Source organism: Halyomorpha halys, unplaced genomic scaffold (genome assembly GCF_000696795.3).
Source record: "Halyomorpha halys isolate HHAL.00 unplaced genomic scaffold, Hhal_1.1 Scaffold587.1, whole genome shotgun sequence".
Taxonomy (NCBI): domain Eukaryota; kingdom Metazoa; phylum Arthropoda; class Insecta; order Hemiptera; family Pentatomidae; genus Halyomorpha; species Halyomorpha halys.
The window spans coordinates 409,193-420,124 of NW_027109405.1; positions in this window are offsets into that span (position 1 = coordinate 409,193).

Sequence of the window (10,932 nt, forward strand, 5' to 3'; positions counted from 1 at the left end):
GCAACTTGTATTGTCCAAAATTAATTATGGATGTGTGGCCTACGGTTCGGCAACCAAAAGAACACTTCAGATGCTAGATCCCATTCAAAACGCCGTTTTGAGAATAGTTACTAGCGCTTTCCGCTCCAGCCCGTCAAGTAGTATACACGCGGAAGCATCTGAAATACCATTATTAGTTACAAGAGAAATTCTGGCACTTAAATATTACTCCAAAATCATATCTAACCCAAACCACCTCCTAAATAATTTCTCCTCTTCATTTGATAATCAAATCTTCGCACATAATGCACTAAATACTCGTCTTTCCTTTCCTAACCGATGCTTACAATGTATTGCTCTCCCAAATCTGTTACCAATCCCAACAGTCAAAAATAATTACTTCAGCCGCAGTTTACCCCCAATTATCATATTAAAAAAGTTCAATAAATTTAAAACTAACCACCACGGCTGGAACTTCATTTTTACAGATGGTTCCAAAACAGTCGAAGGAGTAGGCACTGCTGTCGTTTCAGATAACCACACCCTCTTATACTCGTTACAACCATATTGTTCGGTGTACACTGCAGAACTGTTCGGAATCAATCGCGCGGTTTACAATATCCCTCTAAACTGCCCCCGCTCGGTCATCTGTTCTGACTCGGAATCTGCTCTCAAATCTTTACAAGATCCATTTTCAACACACCCATTAATAATAGAGTTGAAGCAGCATTTGAAAACTTTGAGCAACATGGATTGTAGGGTCTTGTTTTTATGGCTGCCAGGTCATTGTGGGATCACTGGGAATGAAAAGGCAGACTCGCAGGCTAGACAAGCTATAAAGACAGGTCAAGTCGTAACATCATCAATATGCAATGATGTTACTTCATGGTTAAAAGAAATTGGATGGCAAGAGTGGCAAGTTGAATGGTTCACCATGAGAGACAACAAGTTAAGAATGGTCCAACAGACAGTGAAACCTCCAACCAGAAACTTGAATCTGCTACGGAGAGAAGATGTGGTATTAACCCGTCTTCGGATAGGCCTTACTCGACTCACCCACGGTCATCTCACGAAAAAAGAAAATGCCCCGACGTGTCGCTACTGCGGAAACGATCTCACCGTTAGGCATATTCTCACTGAATGTATTGCTCACGAACCACACCAGTTCTCTTCAGATTTACTGGAGATGTTGAGCGAAGATCCCACAACAATAACAAAACTTTTTCTCTTTCTAAAAATCATTAATATTTATGATCACATATAGTCTAACTAATTGTAAATTTGTAAATCCAATGTAATGTAACTTGTAATAGTAATAGTAATTGTAATTGTAAATTTGTAAATTGTAATGTAATGTAACTTGTAACAGTAATTGTTAATTTTTAACTTTCTCACTTCGTAATTATATGTAACTTTCTCACTTTGTTACTTTGTAAATATGTCAATAGTAATGTACTAACTTTGTAAATTCAGTGTAAATGACCCTAGTGGTCGAAACACTTAAATAAATAAATAAATAATCCTTATCCAGTTCCCCCATCCCTACAGTCCACCTCGAAGGTTGAGACGGCAGTGGCCAAGAAACTTATTGTAAAATAAAAATGGACAATTGGAGTTCTGGCAATGGTCAGATTCTCCACTCAAGTTGAGTGATTGCGGCTTTAGCGCACTTGCTCAGCCTCCTCTCATGACCAGTGACACAGTGTGAGGGATGCGCTGGGATCTCAATGAGCTCTGCCCTACAGCTCATACGTGGGGGATAGAGTGGGCTTAGGGATCCTCAGGTCGATATTTTAAATATTGTATATAAGAGTGTAAATGTGACTGGTTATTATATTATTTATTTATTTTTTCATGTACATAGTTTGATTATATTTATTTTCTTTATCTTTCTATTTGTATATATTTGGAGAGAGATTTTATTTATTCTTTATGTATTTTTTTTTATTTACTCATTTATTTTTATTCTTACGTTATTTTATTTTAGTATGAATGTAATCAGTTATCACTTTTATTTATTGCTCAGCAATACAGTGGCAGATTGTAATATTTATAAATAAATAAAAAAAAAAGATTTGATATTGTTATTAATAAGCTTTTAATATGTCTTACAAGATACAAACAACAAACAAAAAAATTCGAACCCTGTATTAATGGAATCATTACCACCTGGCAGCCATTATTTTTTTTTTTTTTTGTATGTCAGTAGTATTCAGGTTCCTTCTAAGAATAGGACAGCATTGGAGGACTGTGTTTCATATACTAAGCTTTTAGTGCTTTGAATTATATTTCTTCCATAAGAAGGCTCAATTTAGAAAATTAAAACTTCTCACTGCTAAGTTTATCATTTCTACTATCTCGCCATCTACTAGTTTAGGGACCTGCCACAATGTTTTTAATGTTTTTCTTTTCCTGAAGAAGAGAAATAATATTTTACTTCACAGTTTTTGGATATTCTCTTGTTCTTTTGGTTCAATAGATTGGTGTCGAATTTTAGGATTTGTATCAAAATAGTGGACGGTATAAGGAATTCCGACGAACTGTGAATCTAAAAAAAAAATTCTTCACAGAAGAGTCGCGTTAGGCTGACTGAGAAAGGATAGATTCTATTCATTCCACATTTCGATTCTATATTGATTGAAAAGTAAAACATCGATATGGAGAATAAATCTTTTTTCTTTTTTGATCGATTACTAAGAAAAAACTAAGAAATGATAAGTAAAAACTAATGATAAGCAAAAAACTAAGAAATGATAAGTCTTATCATTTCAAGTGACTTCGATCCACTTAAGTACAACTCTTTTAAATTCCATATATATTACCAAAAAACTACTTAAATTGTAACATATCAAACAAACTTCGATTGTTGTATTTCAAGGAGTCAAATGAAACAAATAATTGTTTTTAAATTATTATTTACAGTTGGCTATAAATACACGTATACACGTGATACATGTTAAGGAGCAAGTAAGTACCTTCTATGTGATACAGCGAGGTGCTTTGAATTTTCTTCATATAGATATTTTTAAATTTATCAGGAGGAAAATATATTAATATAATAATGTCAGATAATCCAACCAAAATATTTTTAGACGAAAATAAAAAAAAAAACACACAGTTGTAGGTCCCTCCAAACATAAGCATAAGTTAGAATGAAGGTGGGAAAAATACAACTGACAATTTTGAAGTTCTTTCCGTTTTTAAATGAATTAGCAAATGAGAAGTCCCATTTGTGCGGAAACGCCAATTTAACTATTTCAGTACCCAACACTATCAAAGAGAAAGAAAGAATGTTAAAATTGTAATTTCCATTCTATCCAAAATAATTTTAGAATCTATAAAATGTTAATATAATTGAGGCTGACAAAAAAAATCAGACTAATTTGAGAAGAAAAGTTGTTATAGTACAAGAGCCCAAGTGGAGAAAAAAGGCAGTTATCTCACTCCAATTTTTTATTACTTTAATGAAAACTGTGTATAATTACTAGTCAAAATTCATGAGTCTGCCAAGTATAGGTAGGGGGAGTATTAAATGGCGGCTGTTTCAAAGCAATAAAAAAAAAAATTTTTCAATCGGAGCTCTATATCTCAAAAAGTAGGAACAACATTAGAAAACCTAGGAGAGCGTCATCTGAAGAAGAGCAAATTTGGTAAAATATGAGCCCTAATAGAGTTATTTACGTTCAATAGTTTTCGAGATATAGCTTTTTAAAAAGCAACATTTCGTAAAAATGTTGTTTGTGACGTACTGAAAGATGAGTGAATTCATTTTGAAAAATCTATATCTCAAAAACCATTTGACGTGCAGATGTTTATTAGCACTCAAATTAAAGCTTATTTAATGAGCTATGATGTTTATCTTCGTAGAAGTGATAGTTTACATGAAATTTGCCAAAATAAATTGATTTATAGTTGTTCGGACAAATTTTCATTTGCCAAATTCATATTCATATGTGAATATCATAAAACCTACTACCTCTACGAAGATATGTGTCATAAACCAGTTTATAGTAAGTTAAATTTCCTTTATTTTGAGTATTGGCACACATATGTGCGTCTTAGGGGTCTGGAGATATATTTCTTCAAAAATCTTTTCTTCTTTTTGATCTGTTTTTAAAGGGATATGATATAATCTCAGGCGTAATTTGAAAATTTATAGTTTCAGTGTTTTCCCCATATCACCAAAATCGTTCCAAGATGAACAATGAAATAGTGGTCCCTTTGTCGTAAATGCGGCTGAGAGTCTGAAACACCAGACCAAGTGCTGGGAAAATATCTTAACAGCTCACTCCTTATAACACGCCAGCACCACAGGGTCAAAGAAGAATTGATGAAGTTACTATAAAAAAAATACTTCACTTGCTTCATGAGGTTTATTGTGTTGACATCGACGGATCCATAACATACGCTGATATTGTGGTCGGAGGCACGGCTCTGATCTTAGATCCGACGGTGAAAATTTGATAATAATGAGCTCGGCCAGGAGGGTGGAGTGGAAAGGGAAAAGAAGAAGATATATGAAAAATGCGTCCATTTCATTAGAGAAAAAAATCCGCGTGACCTATAGAAAAAAAGAGTTAACCGTGAGGGTCACTGGTCACTGGTTTGGATGTGGCGGAACAAGGAACTTCTTAGATCGCTACATCCCCGATGCTAACTATCTAGTGTTAGCATCGGAAAAGAAGCGATCTTGGCGGAAAATATCATTTTGGACTTCCTGGAGATCATAGATTATCACCTGCATGTCAAGTAGATCCGAAATTATTCATTCTGTTTTCTTTTTATTTATTTATGTTATTTCGTTTTTAGACATGTCGATTTCTGTTTTAACTTATGTATTTATTTATTAAATTAATTCTTTTAGCTTATATATTCACTGAAGTAATTCTTTCAATTAACTTTTTTTCTGAATCTACAGCTCTCTAATGATAAATTCGTTTATTTTGCAGAACGGATCGAACTTGGGTAGCGGATCCCTGGAGATGAGAGAGTGAGATAGTGAGGGTAGCGGAGGTCTGAGAGAGTGAGATAGGGAGAATAAAATTGTCAATTAAATAAAATAAAATTGTCAAATGGAATAAAATTGTTAAATGAAAAAAAATTAAATTAAATATTCGTATTTAGTGTGTATAGCTTGTAGCGAGTATAGATTGTAATAGGGAAAAATTGTTGTCAAATCATGTGAATATATGTATTTTATATATGTCAGATCATGGAATGAATGGTATACGGTGTATTGTAGCAACCTAATGTATTTGGGCAGCAATGCTAAATAAAGGATTTTTATCTCTGTTGAAACGTACATAATAAACACTACTTCCATGTCACAGTCCAGTCCAGCTGATTTATTTTCTTTATAATAAAATAGCTATACTTGAAAGCAGAATAAATTTAAATTAAACTGTTCAAGACGATATTTTCAATTTTTTTTTCGTAGAAAATAGACCATATCCTAAAATCTTTAATACGAATATACTACTAGTGTCCTAAACTTATAATCCATCTCTTAGGACCGTAGCTGTAGGTACGACAAGAACAAAGTTATCCCGGGAACCCAAGTCAAAGCTTACACTGACATCAAGTCCAAGGACGATGAAGCTCTTAAGGCAGCCGTTGCCACTGTTGGACCAGTATCCATTGCAGTCAGTGCTGGCAACCAACATTTCATGTTCTATGGAGGAGGTTAGTACTAAACTATTGTAGCTTTTGTGTCTAATAAATAAAATTACATAATATGATCTATATACTAACTTCAACTGAATCTGTGATCCTAGGTGTTTTCAACGGTGATACCTGCAACCCAGAAAAGTTAGACCATGGAATCCTTCTGGTAGGCTACGGCTCTGATGATGGAGAAAACTACTGGCTGGTCAAAAACTCCTGGGGTCCAAATTGGGGAGAGAAGGGATTCATGAGATTGACAAAGGCCAAGAATAACACTTGTGGCATTTCATCAATGGCCATCTATCCAATTCTGTAATGATGGCTTTCCAAATTTAACATTATTTAAATTTGCAATTTTTCAATTTCTGAATGATATATTTCTTAAAATATATACAGAACAGAAATCAGGAACTTAAAAAAAAAATGAACACATATTGTATAACAGAATAAATACTTTCAAGCTGAAATTTTTGATATATAAATATTCACCTAATATTCATTGTTAATGATGTATTATTAAAACATATTTGAATATATCTTTCTAATCTAAGAAAGGGATGTTTTGGAAAAGAATTGGCAGCAGCTTTAACTGCAGTAATAAAAGTACCTAATGAATAACTATCTAACCTTTTGGACTAAGTAAACATAAATTTTAAGTTCAGGTTTAAGTAATCTAACAGTAAAGGAAATGGTCTAATGGTCTTATTGTCTAGAGAGATATGATTTTCTTTTAATATCTCAACAAAAATATGATTATACAACGCAAATCATTTTAATAAATGATTTTAATATAATTAAATACAGCCATCGATTAAGCTATATTGCAACTGTAATGGTGGTCTAAAAAAAAACAAACTGAATGAACAGGTCACCTCTAATAATACCCGTTGCATCGTTGTAATTACAATAACTTTTAGAGTGTCAAGGACGGTAATTCTTGACCTATGGGACTAGACGAAGAACAGCCATGAGGAAGCTATTGGTGGAAGTAATGGAGGAAAGATTTATATTAGTCAACAAACCTTAGAAAAAGTAGAAGTTTGCCTAGATGTGAATTATGGTTGACTCTAGAAAGCACATTAATGCTGAAATCCATCTGCAATTAATGACTGCAAAAAGGCGCTACTGTCTCCAGAGTCTCCTAAAAAACGGATAGATATCTGGTTCCAGCAGATTGCGCCTGTATGAGACTTATCGGACGCATGCTGCCTTTTGCCCTTGAATAGTGGATTCTGGAAATGGATGAGAACCAATCCTTTGTGAGGGAAGACGAATCTCTGTGAAGCAATACGGATGGAGATGAGTCGGTAGACCTAAGCTAGACTAGGCTGACGGTGTGGAAGGCGCTCCATTTATCCTCGGCATTCGAAACTGGCAGCATAGCCACAGGATTGACTGGTGATGAAACTTACTGTTGGCCTTGTTCCCCTTGTTGTTGTTGTTGTAGGGGGAGCTAAGAAAAAGAGGATAGCGGAAGCCGACCTTTTGAGTTTTATTAGTACTGTATAGCTTCTGTTCCCTGCCCATTTCTAGGTTATACAATTTATAGATCATAATTTAATCATTATTATTTTTAACAATGATATAAAACACTTGGAGAGTTTAAATAAATAATAAATATCAAAGAAACAAATTATATGTTGAGAGAGAGTAAGAAGAGGAAGGCGTGCGGAGGTCAGCATTGAACCGCCCTTTGTATTTTTTTTTCCATTGCGACATGATCATATTGAGTCTATTAACTGCTATAATTTTAAAGAATTAAATCCTTGCCATTTTTTGGGGGTATTTAAAAACCTAACATTTTTTAACCTTAAAATCGAGTTTTCGTTTCTCTTATTGATAGGTTAATTATGATTGACCATAATGACCAAAAACGTTTCTTTTTTTTTTTTTAATTTGATTGCTAAATTCTTCAGTTCAAGTTCACTAAAAGAGCACGTTGTTATATATTCTGATTTGCTTTAGGGTTTATAAAATTTAATAACCAAGCTAGCGACAATTCTGAAAAAGCCATATTTGATGATATACAACTGCGTACTTGATGATACATAATTGCAAAAGTAGCTTTTAGTACTTTAATTTACTCAAAATTGGCATTAGTATGAAACAGCCTATAATATTTTCGTTACTAAGCGCAAGGATCTGGTTTAATTGAATTTGAGTTCCTACTGTATGACTTGAGGTTTCTCCGTTTACCATACAGAAGCCCGCCGTGTCTTCGAAGCACATGTGCGTTGATCACGATTTACGACTACTGCTGTGAGGAATATGCTTCATTCTAGTGCTTGGGATCTTATGGAAGCAAATAGCTCATTTTATCTCATAGTCAACACAGATTACTTCAGTCATTTTATTAAATATTTCAAGAGCATTTGTTTAGTAAAACTGTTTTATGGTTTTTTTTTTAATTTTAATTTGCCTTCTACATAATATCCTTTCTTTAAAAAAAAAAAATGGTCCAATGATAATATTTTAATCTCTCCAGAATTAATGTTTTGAAATTACTGATTTCATAATTTCGGTGAACATATGTAAATAATGTAGTTTCTAATAAGATGAATATTTGCTTCTTGTCGAATAGAAATTTAGATCTCTCAGAAATCCGGCTTATAAAATTACCCTGAAAATTTTCAAATATTAATTTGATAATTTTATTAAGAATCAACAAAAATAAATTGATACAAAGAGGAATTTATTAAAGAAATATATAAGATCAGGTTATAATCTCAAATTTCAGTAGTTCTCTATATAAGTAATAAATATTGAAGTTTTTTTTTGGAATTCAAAGTTGATCAGAAGCTTAAAACATTTTAAACATTAATGTTTTTAATTTTATGGCTTTTGATTAATAATCGTATTTCTCCGACGACAGAGAAATGTGGTGGCTCATTGTGTATTTATTAACTAATAGGTTAAAGTTCATACTTATTAACTTTTAAGTTAAAGTGTTTCTTTTGTTAAAAACAAAAAACTTAAAATCTCAAATACGTGAATCCAAAAAACCAAGTCTACAAATCATTTTCATCTTTTTTGATATAATAGAACATCGTATTTAAGGGTATATAAAGTAGCTGAAGAAAAAAAACCCTACTTTACCAGAAGCATGTTTTGGTTGATATTTCTTATGCTTATTTAATACGATCAAGAAGCTTTTTTTTTTTTTCATTTTGTATAAAGTTTGATATATAATAGCTAATAAAATATACAGAGGAGAACGATATTATATCATAATAATATGATACTAATCATAATAGTATATCGATATGATATCATCATTTTTTTCGGCTTAGGAATATTTTTCGACTAGCATCACCAAAAAAAGTTGTCAATGAAATTAGTGATCCTACGTACATAGCCTTTCCATGTAAGCCCAAGGATATAGTTTAATTAAATTTAAGTTTCTGCTTCATGAACTTCAGGTGTCCTTGTTCACTATGCTCAACCCCACCATAAATTCTAAACACAACTGTGATCATCGCGGTTTATGACCACTGCTCCGTGCAGTATGCTTATGATTCAATAAGGGCTTCTATTACTTGAGGAATGCTAATAGCACAACTAAGTTATATACTGCATTACTCATGTCATAATGTACTGTGGTATCCTGGGAGCTGCTAAATAAATGTAAACATCAAAATATACTGAATGTGATTTGTTTTTTTATTTTTACTTTTCTTGTAATATGATAATTTTGATCAGTTATTCAGACGAAGGATAAAATGATGATATGCATTTTAATTAAACAATAGTAATATTAGATTCGTATTTACGATAGCTGTAACTGTTTGTATTTCCTTAATATATGTATTTATATTTTTTTTTCTGACCTCCTAGAGAAAAAATAAAAACAAATAAATAAATATATACAAATGAAAATATATGTACATATAATTGGTAAACTAAAACATCTTGTTTTGCCAGCGTGGCATTATAAGATAGGCTGCCGGGTCCGCTGAAGGCGGTGTCATCGTTGGTGGCATGTGTTTTCCATTATGCCTTATCATAAAAAAAAGCAGAACGCAATTTATAGCAATTACAAACTGTCTGAATATATGAGTATTTACAGAATACCTGATATATCATTCAATTTTTCTTAATCTTAGTAAATCTGTATTTTTCTATTTCTATGTTTGGTTTCTTACAGGAAGAAATTTAAAGCCACTTGTGCTTTTCTATCTATCCTGTTTCGTTGAATTATTTGTAACTTTATTATCTTATTATAACTTATTATCAAGCTAGGCCAAAGAAAGATTTCGATTCATAAAGTGTCTTCAATTTTGTCTCTGGACAACTTCCAGGAGGAATAATGACGTTGAAGAACTAGGTTTCCTCTGGTTTAACTTGGAATCTCATTTATGTGGTTTTCTTGGAAACCGATTGTTGTTTGCTGTGCTTCTTTCCAACCTTAGAAAGGTTGTGTCACACTCATCAGGTGGATTGAGTGCTTTAATTGTCACATTTTTTTCCTGTTTTTCATCCCTGTTTTATTTCATTATCCTTTTCCATTCCTTGATTTGATCCTTTGCTTATTAGTTGTCTTTTCTCCAAATCTCTTTGTTTATTTGCTTTCTGTTTTTTCCTTTTCTTCTCTTATTTTTTTTTTTTATATTAAGGAATATTATTGGTTGTAATATTTGCCATTACTATTATTTGCTGTGAGCTTGAAAACTGCTTCCTACAAACAATTCTTCTTTCTAAAGAGATCTTGGTAATTATACGGCATCATTCACAATCCGTGAATAAATGCAAGAAATTGAAATACGCTCTATATACTGTTTTAGAACTGTTATACAAAAAAAAAATCCCCAAATTAGCTGTACCAAATTTATTATGGAATAATATCGTATTGTTACCAGAAAAAAATATAAACGGTAGTAGCAAATACTTGTAGTTTTTGTAAACTGATAAATGCTGTGACTTTGACTTTAAATTGCTGTATAATGATAAATTGAAAAAAAAAAAAAGTGTAAGATAAAATATTTGTATTTAGTGTGTAGACGAGTATAGATTGTAATAGAGAAAACAATTTTGTTATATCATTTTAATATATGTATTTTATATATGTCAGATTATGGACGGAATGGTATGCTGTGTATTGTAGGAACCCAATGTATTTGGGCAGCATGGAATTCAGGATTTCTCTCTCTGCCTAAACGTGCATACCGAATTGTCCAAATTTTACACTTTTGTTACAGTGGTCAAACCAGTTATAACTCCCCACTCTAAACCAAATTTCTCCAACAATATGCAATTACCATGCTTTCAAACCTTTCTTTAGCCCACTCTTAC